Source organism: Panthera pardus, unplaced genomic scaffold (assembly GCF_024362965.1).
Source record: "Panthera pardus isolate Hobbes unplaced genomic scaffold, ASM2436296v1 HiC_scaffold_25, whole genome shotgun sequence".
NCBI lineage: Eukaryota > Metazoa > Chordata > Mammalia > Carnivora > Felidae > Panthera > Panthera pardus.
The window spans coordinates 65684612-65702177 of NW_026526821.1; the positions used below are offsets into that span (position 1 = coordinate 65684612).

The following is a 17566-nucleotide window of genomic DNA, read 5'->3' on the forward strand; positions in this document are numbered from 1 at the left end:
ATGCTGCCTTCAAAGGTTTTGGACTTCTGCTTTTGAAGCCTGCAGCCTTCTGTGGGAAACCAAAATCATACTCCCTAGCGCCAAGTGCAGTATGTGAACATAAATATCACTATAAAATATGTAGGAGAGAGAACATGATACACATGGTGTAGATACTACATTTCTATTTGCTTTAAAATTATTGCGGAAAATATTTAAAATTTTAACCATTTAATTTATCTGTAAGGTTTTTAACACAGTGTTTTTCTAGGATATGTTGTTATCCCGAAAGATCACAAAGGTGATACAAAATATAATAAAAAAGCTCTGAGAGCAAGAAATATCTTCTCACATTTTAATCAATTAGGGATTTTTCATTAAATCAACACAAGGGGCCCATAATAGGATCAAGTTAAAGAGCAGCCCAGATCCGTTAAAAATTGGGTTGGTCGACTTTGGGAAAGTACATTTCTCAGGTATCAGCTGGGATCTTGACTTCCACAACTCACATTTCACATTCGTGTCTTGCATAACTTCCTTCCATAAATGACCCACTGGCCAGACTCAGGTTCTTCTATGAAGATTTTTGTTAATGTTACACCTCAGAATAGATGATAAGTATTATAAGTCTTCATATTGTTGAAATAATAATATGACTGCCATAAGTTGAATAAATGTTGGGGCACCTGGATGGCTCAGTTGGTTAAGTGTCCTAACTTGGTTTCAGCTCAGGTCATGATCTCAGGATTCATAAGATTGAGCCCCACATCAGCCTCTGTGCTGAGAGCATGAAGCCTGCTTAGGATTCTCTCTTTCCTCTCTCTGTCCCTCCCTACCCTCAAAGTAAATATATATATTTTTTAATTGAATAAAAGTTTTAAGTGAGAAGGAAAATCCCAAAACAAAACATGAGCATAAACTATTTTTTAGAGGAGACTGGGTGGCTCAGTCCATTGAGTGTCTGACTAAGGCTCAGGTCATGATCTCATAGTCCGTGAGTTCGAGCCCCATATAAGGCTCTCTGCTGTCAGCACAGAGCCTTCTTCAGATCCTCTGTCTTCCTCTCTCTCTGCCCCTGCCCCACTTGCATTCTCTTTCTCAAAAATAAAACATTTAAAAAATAATTTAAATAAAAATATTTTAAAATATTTTTTTAAATAAGGCATAAAAAGAGGCGCCTGGGTGGCTCAGTCGGTTGAACATCTGATTTTGGCTCAGGTCCCGATCTCACGGTCTGTGAGTTTGAGCCCTGCGTCAGGCTGTGCTGACAGCTCAGAGCCTGGAGCCTGCTTCGGATTCTGTGTCTCCCTCTCTCTCTGCCCCTCCCTCGCTCCCGGTCTGTCTGTCTCTCTCTCTGTCAAAAATAAATAAACATTAAAAAAAAATAAGGCATAAAAACAAACTATAAGATGACAGAATTAAGGCCAAACAGCTTTTATCAAAGTAAATGTAAAAATGATGAAATAATGTATTTCTTAAATCTCAGATTGTATTTAAAATATGCGTAGTAGAAATAGCTTAAATACCAATAGAATACCTTTATGTACATTCATTCATAGAATATGAATGTGAAATGAAAAAGTGATGTGAAGAATTACACATGTCCATAAGCTTGTGTGCACATACCAAAAACATCTGAGAGCAATTAGTACTGTTTTCTCTGTGGAGTGGCACAGAAGGTTGAGAAAAGAGAGACTTAACCCTTTTACCCTAATGGCAACTACCTACCACATTTTAGTTTCTACTTCCCTTACATGGGGGAACAAGAGACTTCTAGTTATATATCCTAGAAATATATATATTTACATGCACATATAGGTATATGTTCTGAGAATTTTAAGAAGAAAAAGCATATGTTCTCCATTTGACTTCATTTTTAATGTTTCTCGTGTTCGGTTTACCATTTTCTATCTCTTGTTATATTTTTTTTTCTTGGCCAATTCGAGAATACATTGCAGACATACCTTTTCACCTTTAATGTTACATATGCACTTCATAAGAACAAACATACTAAGTACAGTTATCAAATTCAGGAATTTAACATTGATAGGATGCTTTCATTTAATCTACAGCCCCTATCTCACTTTCAGTTGCTCCACTGATATTTTTTTTGCAGCTTCAGAATCTAGTTCAGGATCATATGTTAGATTATCATGATTCTGTCATTTGGAACAGTTCAGTAGCTTTTGTCTTTGGTACTACAAGTGTCAATACACTGATGAATACAGGACAGTTAAAGTATAGATTATCCTTCAGTTTGGATTTTTTTTGATGTTTCCTTGTGTTAAATGTGGGTTATGCAGTGTGAGCTGAAATACTATGAGTGATGTGTCCTCCCAGTGTCACATCCAGACTCACAAAATATCCCTTTGCCCATATTGGTGTCCGTTTTGATCACTTGGGTAAGATGTCACCCATTTTCTCCACTGTATAGTTACTATTTTTCCTTTTGCACTTAGTTGATAATTTGTGAGGAGAAATTTTTTTTTCAAGTTTATTTATTTATTTTGAGCAGGGGGAGGGGCAGAGAGAAAGGGAGAGAGAGAATCCCAAGCACACTCTGCCTTACTGGGGTTCAGTCTCATGAACCGTGAGATCATGACCTGAGCTGAAATCGAGAGTCAGATGTTTAACCGACTGAGCCATGCAGGCACCCCAAGAAACTTTTGAGACCATGTTGATATTCTATTTCTCATCATACCTGCCTCTTGTAGATATAGCATCCTTTGATGATTCTTATCCGAAAACATTTTTTACTGTGATGTGTATAAAACTGTGATTTTTCTATTTTTTTTAAGAGAGTGAATGGGGGAGAGTGGCAGAGGGGGAGAGAGAGAATTTTACACTGAGTGTGGAGCCTGATGTGGGGTCATGACCTGAGCCAGAACCAAGAGTTGGATACTCAACTGACTGAGCCACCCAGGCGCCCCCAAAACTGATTTTTCTAACTACATCATTCTTTCTGTATTAACTAATCATTCTACACTAAAGAAAAGATTTCCCTTTATCAGTATAGATATTTGTATAGAATAAATGCTTTTTTTCTGACCATTGGAGTGTTAGTTACAGATATGATGCCTTTTTACCACAAATACTTAAGTGTGTATTTTCTAAGAATGAGGATATTTTCTTACATAACCATATCATAATGATCAAAACCAGAAAATTAACATTAATACTGTTATCTAATATTTTTCCGTATTTCACTAGTTGTTCCAGTAATGGCCTTTGTTAAAACAAAAAAACTAGTTCAGGGTCCAAATCAGGATAACATTTTATATTTAGTTGCCATGTTTCTAGTCTCCTTTAATCTAGAACAATTCTTGAATTTGTCTTTCAGAAACCTCAAGGTCATGAAACAAGTCAGTTATTTTACAAAACCTCCCTTAATCTGAGTATTTCTGATGTTTTTTCACAAGTAGATTGAGCTTCTGCATTGTTGGCAAGAATATCATAGAAGTGATGCTACATCCTTTTCAGTATATTTTATGGTGTCATTTGTCCCTTACAAGGAGTTAATTTGAATGACTTGTTTTAGGTGGTCTCTGTTAGATTTCTTCACTGTAAAGTTCCTATTTTTTCTATTACGTTAAGCATTTTTGTTGGGAGATACTTTGAGAATGTAAATATTCTGTTTCTCAGCAAGCTTACACTAATTTTAGAATCCCGTGTTGTTTTTTGGCTGAATTAATTGTTACCCTGAGAGTTGCCAAATGGCTTTCCAATTCTATCATTCTTTTTACATTCATTAGTTGGTATTCTGCTGTAAGGAAAAGCTTTCTCTTTTTCCAGCTTAGGAGGAATTCATGGATTGCTATTTTATTCAGGTCTGTTGCTCTCACTTGTTTTGATGTCAAGAGGTCTCAGATTTGGCCAGTGGGAGACCTTTCAAGGTGGTTCCTGGGTCTTTTAGACATGTTCTCATCATTTTTTGAAGAATTCCTTACTTTCTAGCACAAGATGTTTCAAGTTTACTTTATATTTTTCCTACCCAGCCCTGGAATCAGCCACTTCTCCAAAGATCCCTAGTTTCTTTTAGTGGAGAATGGTGTTTGAATACTAAGATACCTGCTGGGTTGCCATTGCGCCTCGGCCCCTTCAACAGAAAAAGCTAAGAAATACAAATATTAGAAACCACAAGTTTTACTGATACCTCCAATTCCAGTTCAGCCCTACAGGGTTCTTTTTTGTCTTTCTTCAGTCTGTATTTGTATATTCTTCCACAGTGAGAACCCTGGCTTCCAACATCATCCATAGAGTCATTCATTTGCAGAGCTTTGAATTTTTTTTATATTGGTCATATATTTTATAAATAAAATAATTTTTTAGCAAGCCCACAGAAAATTTACACATGTGAATGTCATTCATGAGTCTGGTATTACAGAAGAAAAAAAGGTTGGAAACTTACGTGCATACGCTACCTCCCAGATAAATTTGGCAAATAAGCAAATAGTACTAAATAACTTTTTCAGTTCAGCTGAAGTTTATTGAGCCTCTACTTTGTTCTCTCTGTTTGTCTGTAGGCAGAATGCTGTTATTGGTTCCAAAATGTTTTCTCATTAGGAAGAACATGGTAACCCATCGAATTAATGTGAAATTGTGAGGTGTGACAATAGGAACAAGGAAAATCTTGAAAGAGTAGCAACTAAAGAGAGGGGATGGTTCAAAAGCAACAACTCTAACCAATTAGGAAGTAGACTAGGTGGTACTAGGGGAATGGAAGTGAAGGGAAAGATTTGAAAACCTGATAAAGGAAGATTTTTCAAGACTTGTTAACTGTATGGGGGAATGAGGAGGTGAGTCACAAAGGGTCTCATTTTAGATGTGGTAATAGTAGGTCTCTCCACCAGATGGCAATAGTGTTCTTGGTTTTTAATTTTTTAAAATCTTTTTTGCTAAAAGATTGGCAGTTTTAGCAATTTAAAGATCAAACAGATGGATTTGAGTTTCCAACAACATTGTGAAGAATTAATACAGTATGGCACCAGCACAAAGACAAACAGAGAGACCAGGAATAGATGAATCCATATGTGTAAAAGGTGGCATTATAAATCAGTGGGGAAATTCTTCAGTAAATTCAACCTGGATCCCTATACTCAAGTCAAATCCAAAAAGAGTACGCTTATCATGACGAACACTGAGTAATGTACAGAATTGTTAAATCACTGTATTGTACACCTAAAACTAATATAACACTGTAGTTAACTCTACTTGAATTAAAATAAAAAACTTAAAAAAAAAAAAAGTCAAATCTAGGAAGCCCTGAGCTGCCTGTTTCCAACATCAGAAAACAGTTTTCTAATTCTTGTCCAGTTTTCTAGTTGTTTAGACCAGGAAGGTAAATCTGGTTCCCACTAATCATGGTTGTAAGTGAAAGTCAGATGTTGTTTTTTAGAGTTTTCTTCCTGCAGAGTTTCTTTTTCCTTTTTCCAGTTGCTTTTATCTGTTCATTTAGATTTCTGTCTTCCTTGTTAGAAGTTTTCCTGAGTTGTCTGGTCATTTTTGTTTTCTGCTCACTCTTAATAGAGTAGGAGACTTTTTGGAAACATTGCTTGTGTTGGTGGGCAAGTTGACTCTGAATTCCATGTAAGGTACAGTTTATCAACAGTGACACCACTGACATATTGTACTGGATAATTTTTTGTTGTGGGAGGCTTTATTGTGAATTGTAGGATCCTTAGCAACATCCCTGGCCTCCACCCACTAGATGCCATAGCACCCCCGCCACAAGGTTTGTGACAATCAAAAATGTTTCCAGACATTGCCATATGTCTCTAGTTGAGAATCACTAATGTAAGGTGACCTATCTGGGCTGTTTGTGAGGGGACTCTTAAAGCTAGTATCTTTAGATATTTCCTCTTGAGATGGTCATATTCTCCACAGAATTGTCCTTCAGTTTCCCTTGCCTGAAGGATAGAGTGGAAGGAAAGAGCTGGGAGCTGTCAATATACACGCATTCACTTACTCTCCTGTTTTAAATACTCTCCACCCACCCTCAGCTGTGCCTGGTGTTCCTTCATTTAGAAACCATCTGTTTTCCCATCTCTGGAACCTAAACCACTAGACTTTGGCCAGATCGTGGGAGGGGCAATCAGCCAGTGTTATGGAGTAGGGGGCTGGGAGATCCAAGAACTGTACTGATGCTCAGCTTTCATTCAACTAGTCTTCCTTAGTTCAACATCCCAATTCACTCCACTTTCAGAGGTGCCATTCATCCTTGAGTCTTGAGTATTCTGGAGTGCATATTGAAATTTGTTTTTATCTTTACTTACTGTCAGTTTACAGTGTGGTCTTTCAAGTCTGCCAAATCCATTACCATTTGTCCACTTTGTACCCTCTCAAATTTAGTTCCTTTGGTGTCTTCTTTCACTCTTTATTCCTGGGATTTATGCCACCACCAAAATACCTTTAATGTAGTTTTATGTGGGGAGGTTCAAAACGATAAAATTCAGATGTGTGTTTCATTATGTCATCCTTATCCAAAAGCTTCAATTTCATACACTTTTGATAGTTTCATCATGTTTCTCATGGTCACCAGACATTAACTATTACTTTGGAATGTGGGCTGTCAGGTAGAGGAGGACAGATACAGCCTTCATTTCCTTCCCACCCCTTCTCTTTAACATAATTAGATTTTGATACATGGAGGAGATATTCTAATTTATAGGAGAAGTGGTGGGGACAAAAATAAGCAAAGACAAAGAAGTGGGAATGAAGAGTGAGATTAATGGAGGATGTGGGAGGTGAACCTGGCTGAAATTGACATTCACGTTGAAGAGTCATGGGAGACATGAATCTAATAAATAGATAAGGTGGGACCAGATTATGAAACCTACGGTACTGATTTGAAGAGATCAGACTGTATCCAGGAGGCAATAGGGAAGGGTTATAGACTTTTAGTCTAAGTGATTGATGAAAGTAGGTTTGTAAAAATTACTCTAACAGCTCTGACAACAGATGGCTAAGAATAGGGAATGAACAGAGGCAAAGGAGCTTTCTAGGAGACTGGCTGAAATCCAGATAGGAGTGATAAGGTACTAGGCCATAGTGGAGGGATGGGAACAGAAAGGATAGATTGAAAAGTCATTGATCAGGAGAATTTGATTGGATTTGTTACTGGCAGCTGGTATAGAAATTAAGTAGATCACAGATCTTATATTCATGGATGGCAGATCTAAAATGCATTAAATACAGTTTTGGTTGTGGCAAGAAACGTACCTCCTACAGCACCATGTGATTTAGTTACTGAGAAAAGACCTGATGAACACAACTCAAGAAAAGGGTAAGAGAGGCTATTATAAGTCCACAAAGTGGTCTCACTAGAATATAAGGATTCCTAATGAACGGTCAGTCTTCATAGATCACGGAACTGAAAAGAAACTGAAACCCTTTCTCTGTTTTACTTCTGCTTTTTCAGTTAACACGTCCTATACAAGGCCCACATGGGGTCCTTCCAACCCCTGAGGCCCATATAACCTTTCTGGTTACATCTCTGCCACCAACTGCACCTTCCCTCTAGTCTCAGTTCAAATGCATGAAAGAGAATTAGGGCACGACTCAAGGCACAAGTTGTACATACCCAAGTGGCCAACTGTGACAGAGGCTAGGTAGGGGACAGAGTGGTTACACAGTGATGTTCAGTGATGTTCTGTAGTTGTTCAGGATCAAGGGTCAGCAAACTATGGCCCACAGGCCAGTCACCTGTTTTTGTATAGAAAGTTTTATTGGAACAGCATAGCCATTCATGAACAGATTGTCTGGGGTCACTTTTGTGTACAATGGCAGAGTGGCAAAGCCTAAAATATTTACTGCCTGGCCCTTTAAGAAAAAGTCTGCTGAGCCCTGTTCTAGATAGTTCTAGAAATGACTGGCATTTTTTTTTAAAAAAACCTTGGGTCAATGTAAAAGATTAGTGGCTGCAAAGTAGTCCTAGCATGTTTTCCCAGGCCATTTTTATTGTTTCGTAATTCCATAATCACTTTATGAACTACATTTCAGGCCAGAAGTCACTCATACATCTCTAAAGATTATCTTATTGACATAAGCAAAAGCACCTATTATTGTATGTTTATGAGCTAAACAAGTAATTTGATCTAGATCATTGTTTACGGTTTAATGGATATGTCTTTAGTCCGTTCTGGTTATTTACCCAAGGATTATATTTTCTTGCTACATTCACTCAAAAGTAATACTCTGTAATTATTTCCTGTGTGCTCTGGAATGTTGAGGACTTTCTCCAAATGAGTCTTTTCATTTGTTTCCATAACATGGAATTGGCCTTTAGGTGACATGGTTGAGGTTCCTCAAACAGGATATTAACTTTCACTCTTCACAGCTGGAGAAACATAATCCTATTTCATGAGTTAGTGGGCCAAAGAGCCTCCTACCTTCTCACACCATCCTCCTTTAGTAAAATAAATGTTAACCTGGGATCTTTGTGGATTGCTTGAACAAACCTGTGTTCTCAAGGAGCTCGCTCCATACTGAGCATACTTAGCTAAGGCAGCCCACTTGGAACAAACGAGCCTTAGCCAAGCAGTCAGTGATAAAAATACATTGCCGCAAAAGCTCTGATTTATCACTCCGGTGCCTCCTACATGGTTTGCCAACAAACTCTTCTTTGCCTGCAATACAGGCTCTTTAAAGTCAGCTGCCACTCTCTCTCCAAGAGGAGAGGGGGAGAGAGTTTGTTGCTTTCACATTGTGAAGGATCCTCCACCTCCGTGTTCCTCCCCTAGGCTCCTGATTCAAACAGCGCAAGTTGAGAAACAGAGAAATACAATCTCCCTGCCGAATCATGCAGCAGTTAGCTCTTTCGAATGAGCAACATGTGTGTTCATAATGATCAAATTTGAAATGTATAGCCATCACTGCTTCTGGAAATTTGGGGCTGTTTCTGGGCCAGATCAGCCTCCAACCAAGTAAGTGGCAGCTAGCCTGTGGCCAGTCCTGTCAGAGCTTGCCCTGTCCCCAGAGCCCTGGGGACTCCTCCCACCTTATCCCTTCCTGCCCAACTCAGAAGCCTTCTCGGACACCTCAGCAGGAGACCACTCTTTCACATGTCTTCCCAAGGGCAACTCCCTCCCCCATCTAAACTGTAAAATCCTTAAGTCCAAAGAAGCTTATTCAACAGGAGACTTAGATACACTTGCCAAGACCGAAATAGGACGACCTGTTCCCCAATATGCAGCCCAGAATAGGAAGTCAATGGTTTTGAGTGGATGAGGGGACTTCAGATCTGCTTGGAGCAGGAACACCAAGTTAGAGGCAGGAAGGTTCTAGAGAGACTGTAAGTGAGAGAGCCTCAAGGTGTGCAGCTACTGCCCCTTTCTTCCCATCACCTCTCCCGACACCCCAGTCTGGCCAAAAGGCCTCCATGTTCCACTGTGGAGCTCATCGTTCACCCCATCCTTGAGAAGATCCTTTTATTCTCAGTGTCGTGTCTAAAAGTTGCTTAGCTCTGGATACCACCCTGCAGAAAATGTGAAGAGCCTATAGGAAAACTGCTCTGGTACTGGAAGTTTTATTTTAACTGTTCTATCAAAGTTCACTTTTTGCTCGGTGTCTGGTTTCATTTGGGGCTGACTTATTCTCTTGCAGGCCCTGGACCCATGAAAGCCATATTAATGTGGCAGCATAATATCAGTGGATCCCTGTCCCCCATATTTACTCTTCTCCTTCCTTCCCCTCATTCAGGCCACTGGCCTAGTTCAAGCTTCTTATCGCAGAGCAGGGACGTGATAGCAAGAGGCAGAGAAAGAAGAGTGTCTTCCTGGATTTTGGTTCCAGAAGCTGCTTAGGAGAAAGAAGAAAGACCTAGCAGCATAGACAAAATATTTGGAAGAAAAGCTAAGGAGATTAGAAATGAGTTCCCTGAGCCTGGGGGATGAAGTAAATTCCTGGGCAAATACCAAGAGCCGAGAGATGTGGCTGGATCCTGTGCAGCTACTCCGCGGGCTCACCTCCGGGAGATGGTGCAATCACAGACGGCTTTATGGGGTCTGGGAATAGAGAAGGTATGTTCAGATTCAAATCAAATAATCTGACTAGTGTGAAGGCTGTATGGCAACACCCAAGAAAAATTTTTTTCTTAAAGTTAAGCATGAAACTACTTTCAGTGTCAGTTGATTAAGAAACTACATAACAAAAGGCAAAGATATATTTACTAATGTAAGTTAATTTATTAATTATAATATTTATGCATATTTGAGATGGTAATCCATGTGGACGGGCAGATTTTTCATTCATCTACAGACAAAACATGCACATGGGTGTGCAGATCCCTTGAGGTAATTCCTCGGCTCCCAGGGGTCTGCAGTCCCCAGGTTGGGACCTGCTGAACCAATACATTTGAAATTGGTCTTATCTGGAAAACCCAATATGTATGATGGCAGTGCCTTGTAGAAATACCTCTTTCAGTATTCCAGTCTGTGGGCTCTGGCAGAAATAATAGTTTGCTGCAAAACAGATCACTCTTCTTTATTTGCAAAGTCTTCACACCAGCTGAATCACAGCTTGCTTTTCACTTCTCGTAACACCTTGCAACATCGCAAAATATTTGCCGGCATTTTGAAGGGGCGGCTGCAGAATTAGTAAACTGAAAGGGGGCCTGCCTTTCCTCCCACCCTGTCAGCACCTTCTGTTCCAGCAGACCGAAAGGCAGCTGGAGAACTCTGATTGCTTCTCCAGATTAGGACAGCTCTTGGCACCCTAGCCCGGAGCAAGAATGGAAGCAAAGCAAACATTAGGGAGTTTTGCAGGTGCCAGTACATAATATTGTCACTTTACAGAACTGAATTTATAAAATGACTCCATGAAGGTGAATTGCTATGGTAACCAGCCTGCTCAACTTTTATTATATCTGCAAGTAAAGACGGCATGGGACATTTCTATTTGGGAGTATATAATCTGAGTTTAATGAATAACTACCCATGCCCTGACTCCTAGTTAACTAGGCTCATATAATGCGAAGCCAGGAAGGAATCTTGGCAATGACCTGGTTCCACCTCCCAGGTTTAGAGATGGGGAAGCGGGACCCAGAGAAGTGACACTACACAGCTAACATATATCAGACCAGAGCCCATGTTTTCTCATGTAGTTGTCTAGTGCCCTTTTCTTTATACCAGGCTGCCTTTCTGAATGGACTCACCCAACTTCCACAAGTGAATAAGAGAAATGGGACCACAGTTAGACACAGGGTATCATCACTTCTTATTGAGATGTGAATCAAGTATTGTCAATATGCTAGTGTCTCCATTAGAGTTATCATGGATTCCACATTCTATCAGCTTTCATTTACCCCAAATGATAGGTGGAAGGACAGTGGGGAGGCAGGGACAGGGGGTGACCTGATGAGACTCGAGCCAGTATTATGGTTCCATCATATACCATACACAGGTTAGCCATCTGCAAAGAATTAGAATGTACCAATATTACACTGAACATAAGGCAAACTTCCTTTAGTGATGTGATTCAAAAAATACCCTTTAGGATTTTTCAAGGCCTAGTTTCCTGAACAATTCTCATTGCACAAATACATGCAAAGGTGCTTTGGATAAGAACTTTCTTTCCAGTCAGTAAATCACCAGGCCACAGAAAATTGAGCTATTAGGAATCTCCATAGGTTCTTGTAGAGAGGAATGGCAGAAGTTTAAGAATATTTAGTACCATTATTTTAAAAGCAAATCAAAGTCCAAAATTAAAACTAAACAGTGAAATTAAAGAGTGCTTTAGAGTATTACTTCATTTTGTTTTATTTTTTAAAAATGTCTTATTTATTTTTGAGACATAGAGAGACAGAACATGAGCAGGGAGGGGAAGAGAAGGAGACACGGAATCCGAAGCAGGCTCCAGGTTCTGAGCTGTCAGCACAGAGCCCGACACAGGGCTCGAACTCACAAACCATGAGATCATGACCTGAGCCGAAGTCGGACACCCGACTGACTGAGCCATCCAGGCACCCCAAAGTATTACTTCATTTTAAAGGGACAGGTAAATACAGATACTTACTCCCCCAATCTGGAGACCTCACTGAAATGCAGATTCTAGTTCATGAGGTCTGAAGCCAGACCAGAGATTCTGTGTTTCTTTTTTTTAATTATTTTTTATTATTAAAAAAAAAATGTTTACTTTTGAGAGAGACAGAGACAGAATGCAAGTGGGTTAGGGGCAGAGAGAGAGGGAGACACAGATCTGAAGCAGGATCCAGGCTCTGAGCTGTCAGCACAGAGCCCAAAGCAGGGCTCAAACTTACAAGCTATGAGATTATGACCTGAGCTGAAGTCAGCCACTCGACCAACTGAGCCACCCAGGTGCCCCTGGAGATTCTGTATTTCTAACAAACTCTCAAGTAGTGTGAAACTTGCTGGTTCTTGGTGCACACCTTTGGTAGAAACAGACCAGTTTACTTGCCGCCTATCTCTTGAAATGCATTTGCTGTGAAACAAAGCCCTGGCTTTCACAACTGTGATGTGAAGGGATCTCCTCCATTCAGAAAGCAAATCCCCTAATAATGTTCCTTATGCTCTTTTGATTTAAAATGTGATGCAGCTGTTGCTAAATTAAGATGAGGAATCATTTGGAGAGAAGTTATTTTCTGGAGATATATAAGAAGCTGCACAGATTACAAACACCAAGAGTAAAACTCTTGTGCAGTGTGTAGGGTGACCAACCATCCTGGTTTGCCCCAGTCACAGGAATCCTGGCCTCTGAATGCCTAGTGTTCTTATTGTATGTATCTCCATGATGCCCTTGCGTATGGCAGTGTATTCTGTCCTGTATGTGCACGTCTTGTATCCCTAACCAGACTGTAAGCCTGGGTTTGCTCAGTCCTGTGTGTGCAACACAGATGCTGAATGAAGAACTATTGATGACTGGTTGATAAATTGAAGATTATTTCTTCCTTAGAATGCTGTACCTAACCCATCAATGAGCTTAAGACTTAAACGTCTGGTCTAAGAAACAGTGAGTTTATTCTGCCTGTCATGTAAGCTGAGCTTTTAGAAACCAAAGGCTATGTGGAGAGTCTGATTGGATATGTGATAAAACAGCAAGCAGCTGTGAGGAAAAAAGGGGGGTTGGACACCTATCACAGTGGGAAGCCTGTTCACTGGTTGTATTAGACCACTGGAGGGGGAAGCAGTGGGGTATACTGGAAAGAATACAGGCTTGGAGGCCAAACACACCCTGGCTCAGAGCCTTATTCTGTCACCCATAGGTTATGTATCTTTAGAAAAGTTTCTTAAAATTCATTGGGAATTTATCTCTTCGTCAATAAGATGGGATGCCCTCTCCTGTGGTTGTTGTCAGAACTGTAGAAAATGTATTGTAAATTGCCGACTATGATGCTCAATAAAAGACAGACGTTACACTCTGGCATAATCACTTCCAATTCAAATTGGAAATTGAGTCAGCCATCCATACTCGGCGGCGTGAGAAAGCCTGCTGGATAGTTTACACGCGGGGTAATAGCGCCATCTGGTGGCGTATTTCTGCCTAGGCCGCCTTACAGAATTCGGTCTCCCCCTGTATTACCTTTGATGGTCATTCCCTTCAACGAGCATTTATTGAACGAACGGCCACTGTGTGCCAGGCACTGATTTGGCTGCTGAATGTGCAACAGTGAGCAAGACAGACATGGTCTCTTCCTTTAGGGAGTTTGTGGTCAGATGGGGAAGACTGAAATTAAATTTTGAATTAAGATTGTGAAAAGCAGTATGAAGAAAGAATACAGGATCCTGTGAGTTTGTAATATGACTTCCCTATGGAACTGCCATTGAAGGTAAAAAGGGAAGAAGCTGGCCAAGAGACTACATCAGGCACGTATCAGTCACCCAGCAGCATCTCTCTGGGTGCCTCAACTCAGACCAGGATCCTGCCAGTCCGTGGGGAGCTCCATTCTTGAGCTCTGACATCTTCCATCAACCATTCAACAACCATCATTCCCACTCCCTGCAAGTCACTGGTGCAGGTGTCATCACTGATCTTCTCGTGTTATCCTTATACAGATGATATTTAAGAGGGTTAAGTAAGTTCCACACAGATATAAAATGACATGTCAGAGACAGGATCCACACTCAGTCATTCTGCCTCCAAAGCCCACGTCCTTTCTTCTATTCACGCTGTCTCCCTAATGCCAACCCCATGTCTTTTTATTCTGCTGTTTGCTTTGGGCTGAATGGAAATCATTAGAAGAAATGTTTGGGGAGAATGAAAACGCGAAGGGAAAATAAAATGATAATTTGGTGGGTCATGTGTGAAGGCAGAGAGGAAACTGCTGGCTTACGTTCTGTTGGTGTGTTTTAGAGAAGTAAACCTGAGGGATCTCCTCCATTCAGAAAGAAAATTCCCTAATAACGTTCCTTATGCTCTTTTGATTCAACATGTGATGCAGCTGTTGCTAAATTAAGATGACTTGAGGAATCATTTGGAGAGAAGTTATTTTCTGGAGATATATAGGAAGCTGCACAGATTACAAGCACCAAGAGTAAAACTCTTGTGCAGTGTGTAGGGTGACCAACCATCCTGGTTTGCCCAGAACTGAGAGGTTTCCCATAACACAGGACTCTCAGCTTTAAAACTGGGGCATTTCTGGGGGCGCCTGGGTGACTGTCGGTTGCGCATCCGACTTCGGCTCAGGTCATGATCTCACAGTTCGTGAGTTTGTGCCCAGCTTGGAGCCTGGAACCTGCTTCAGATTCTATATCTCCCTCTCTCTCTGCCCTTCCTCTCTCTCTCTCTCCCTCTCAAAAATAAATAAACATTAATTTTTTTTTTTTTTAAGGAAAAAAGCTGGAGCATTTCTGGTCACCTGAGAAATGGGCCAGACCTCAAGAGTTTGATATACCCATGGAAGCTAGGCCAGGACAGTTATTGAAACCTGGTGTCTGGTGGAAGGCTTGGTCATAGTCCAAGGCAGGAAAGGTGGGACAAGGGGTGGTGTAGATCCCTCAGCAGGATACCTGTGTGCTGAGTCCCTGGATTGCCAGGGAGCCCAGAACTCCCATTTCAGGACCTGGGAGCAGAAGTAGTTGGCCTCATGTAGAGGACAGATATGACAGCAGAGTCAGGCTGGTCTGTGCCTTAGTTTCCTCATCTGTAAAATGGAACGGATGACCGTACCTACCTCCTAAGACCATACGTGAACTACAAGACTTAAATATATGTAAAGTGCTCAGAGCCGTGCCTGGCCTATGAGAGTACGTGACCTGTCACCCTGGAATGAGAAGGAGAAGCTCGTGTGTAGCCCTGAACTATATAGTTCAGTTTCTCTTTCTTTGTAAAGTGGAAACCAAAAGCCCTGTCGGACCTTTCAGAAGAAACAGAACAAGATACAATTAACAAGAACATGGACAGCGGTTAGGAACGTGTGCTCTGAAATCAAATCACCTGTGTTACATCCAGCTCTGCCATTTAGATGTTAATTCATTATTTCACAAACACATAAGGGCCAGACACTGTTCTTGGCACTTCTTAGCAGGTAGGAACTGATGTGTATCCCATTTTACAGATGAGGAGACTGAGGCACAGAGAGATTATGATTTGCTCAATTCACCCACAGGCCAGAACCTTGGGCTAGTTTATTGACATCTCTGTTCACCTTGTTCTCCCAGAAAAGTGGAGGTAATAAATTACGGTACCTACCTCATAGGGTTGTTATGTAGATTCGATTGATAAGCTATATAAAGCACTTACCAAAGCGTTTAGAACATTGTAAGCACTCAATACTTAAACATAACATTCTTACTGCTTAATTGGAGTGACAATACCTATTATTACATGCTGTAATTATCAAAGATATAACTGGCAGTTTAAGAAAATGACCAAATGGTAAAGTTGGAGAAGTCTGGGGTGGGGCAAGGTATATACAATATCCTGAACTTAGTAACGGGAGGACAAGCCCAAAGATCCTATTTGCACGATAGACCTCATAGACCTTTGGGGAGAAGTGGCAAAAAGGACTTTAAGGATTGACGATTGGTGGGGCGCCTGGGTGGCTCAGTCGGTCAAGCATCTGACTTCAACTCAGGTCATGATCTCACCATTTGTGAGTTCGAACCCCATGTCAGGCTCTGTGCTGACAGCTCAGAGCCTGGAGCCTGCTTCGTATTCTGTGTCTCCTCCTCTCTCTGCCCCTCCCATGCTCATGATCTGTCTCTCTCTGTGTCTCAATAGTAAATAAACGTTAAAAAAATTAAAAAAAAAAAAAAAGTAAAAGGATTGACGATTGGTCCCCAAATGCCACGCCTTACTTTCCTGATCTAAGAGGGACAACAAAAAAGTCTTCACCTCTGGGAAGAAGCTCTAGAAGCCCCAGACAGGGAAGCTGAGGTATCTGGAGAGGCCCAGGTGTGGGGCTCTGATGGTGAGTTGGGCCTATAAATGCAGCCTTTTCTTGCCTCCTGCTGTGGAAAGCCTGGGCGGGGTAATGGCTCCAGCCCATGTTCCAGATTTCTCTAGTGATCATCCTCCTGCTTGCTTGCTTGAAACCACTGTTGTCCTAGAATTTCCTCCCTGGCTTCATCCTTCTTGACTCTCATCTTTTGGCTCACAGAACCCAACCCTGTCCCTTTGCCTGCTCTGTTTTTTATTTGTCCCCCTGATTCCAGGGAAGACACATGCCCATCTGGCCCAAGCAAGGGAACCCAAGCAAAGAAGAATATCTCTGATAAGAGATGTGGCAATGTTACTCAAAAATAGCTCTAGACTCCTGGCAAAGTCTTAGGAACTCACCCACATTCTTCATCAGAGGGGTGTTAAACTTCATTTTGGAAACCTAGTAAGAGTTGTATGTGGTTATCAGTGTGAAAACAAGAACTTGTCCAGGGTGAGTTCCAAGGGCAGTAAACATTGAATGGACACAGTTGTCCAGCCAAGCCACATTCATCTCTCCTTCTCCTACCTCTTAAAAAGCTGTGCTCTCATGCTCAGGGAATTCTCCCCAGCTGCACTGCTTTGCCCCCGGATGGATCCTCTGTCTCCCCTGAGCCCTTTCACTTAGACAACTGGATTGGACAGTATCTGGTTTGCATTTCCATCTCTCCCCCGGATGCTGCCCTTCTCAAATCATTGGCAGCCAGGATTGGCAAATTCTGCCTCTCCCCTTTGTGTGGATGCTACCCCCTGCCCTGGGCTGGCATCTTGGGGCCCCTGGTCAGTGCAGGGGAATTTGAGTGATGGCTGTACAACCTTGGTGTCTGGCATTTCAACTCTGGCTTCAGGATCTGGGGTCGTGGGGAGGAAGCTGGAGAGTGGAGCCACCCCGTGGCAGAGGGGTGCACAACAATGGGGAGACTAGCCAAGGATGATCTGTAGGAGGAAATGAGCGTCTGGCAACCCTGCTGGTCATAGGCCATTGCGTCCTCTCCCACAAATTCATGTGGCCTGGGGAGACTTAGCTAAAGTCACCATGTGCCTCTAGGGTTCTACTAGGAAAGCTTCCAAGACTGGAATTGGGCTCCAACTGGGCTTGAGGGGTGGTCCACCCACACTGTGCATTCGTGCCTACATTCAGTGGTCCCCAGGTCCAGTTTTGCTTAAAAGTAACACACTCTTTTCCACAAATGCTCTGTTTTGTTCTTCAGATCTG

The 17566-nt window shown here is 41.5% G+C and overlaps 2 protein-coding genes across 2 annotated transcripts in view; one reads left to right on the plus strand and one right to left on the minus strand.

The window, feature by feature from the left end:
* Positions 1-17566, minus strand: part of PIGF (phosphatidylinositol glycan anchor biosynthesis class F) — a 105720-nt gene that overhangs the window by 44322 nt on the left and 43832 nt on the right. The window lies entirely within an intron of this gene.
* SOCS5 (suppressor of cytokine signaling 5) overlaps positions 1-17566 on the plus strand; it is a 127632-nt gene that overhangs the window by 1389 nt on the left and 108677 nt on the right. The window lies entirely within an intron of this gene.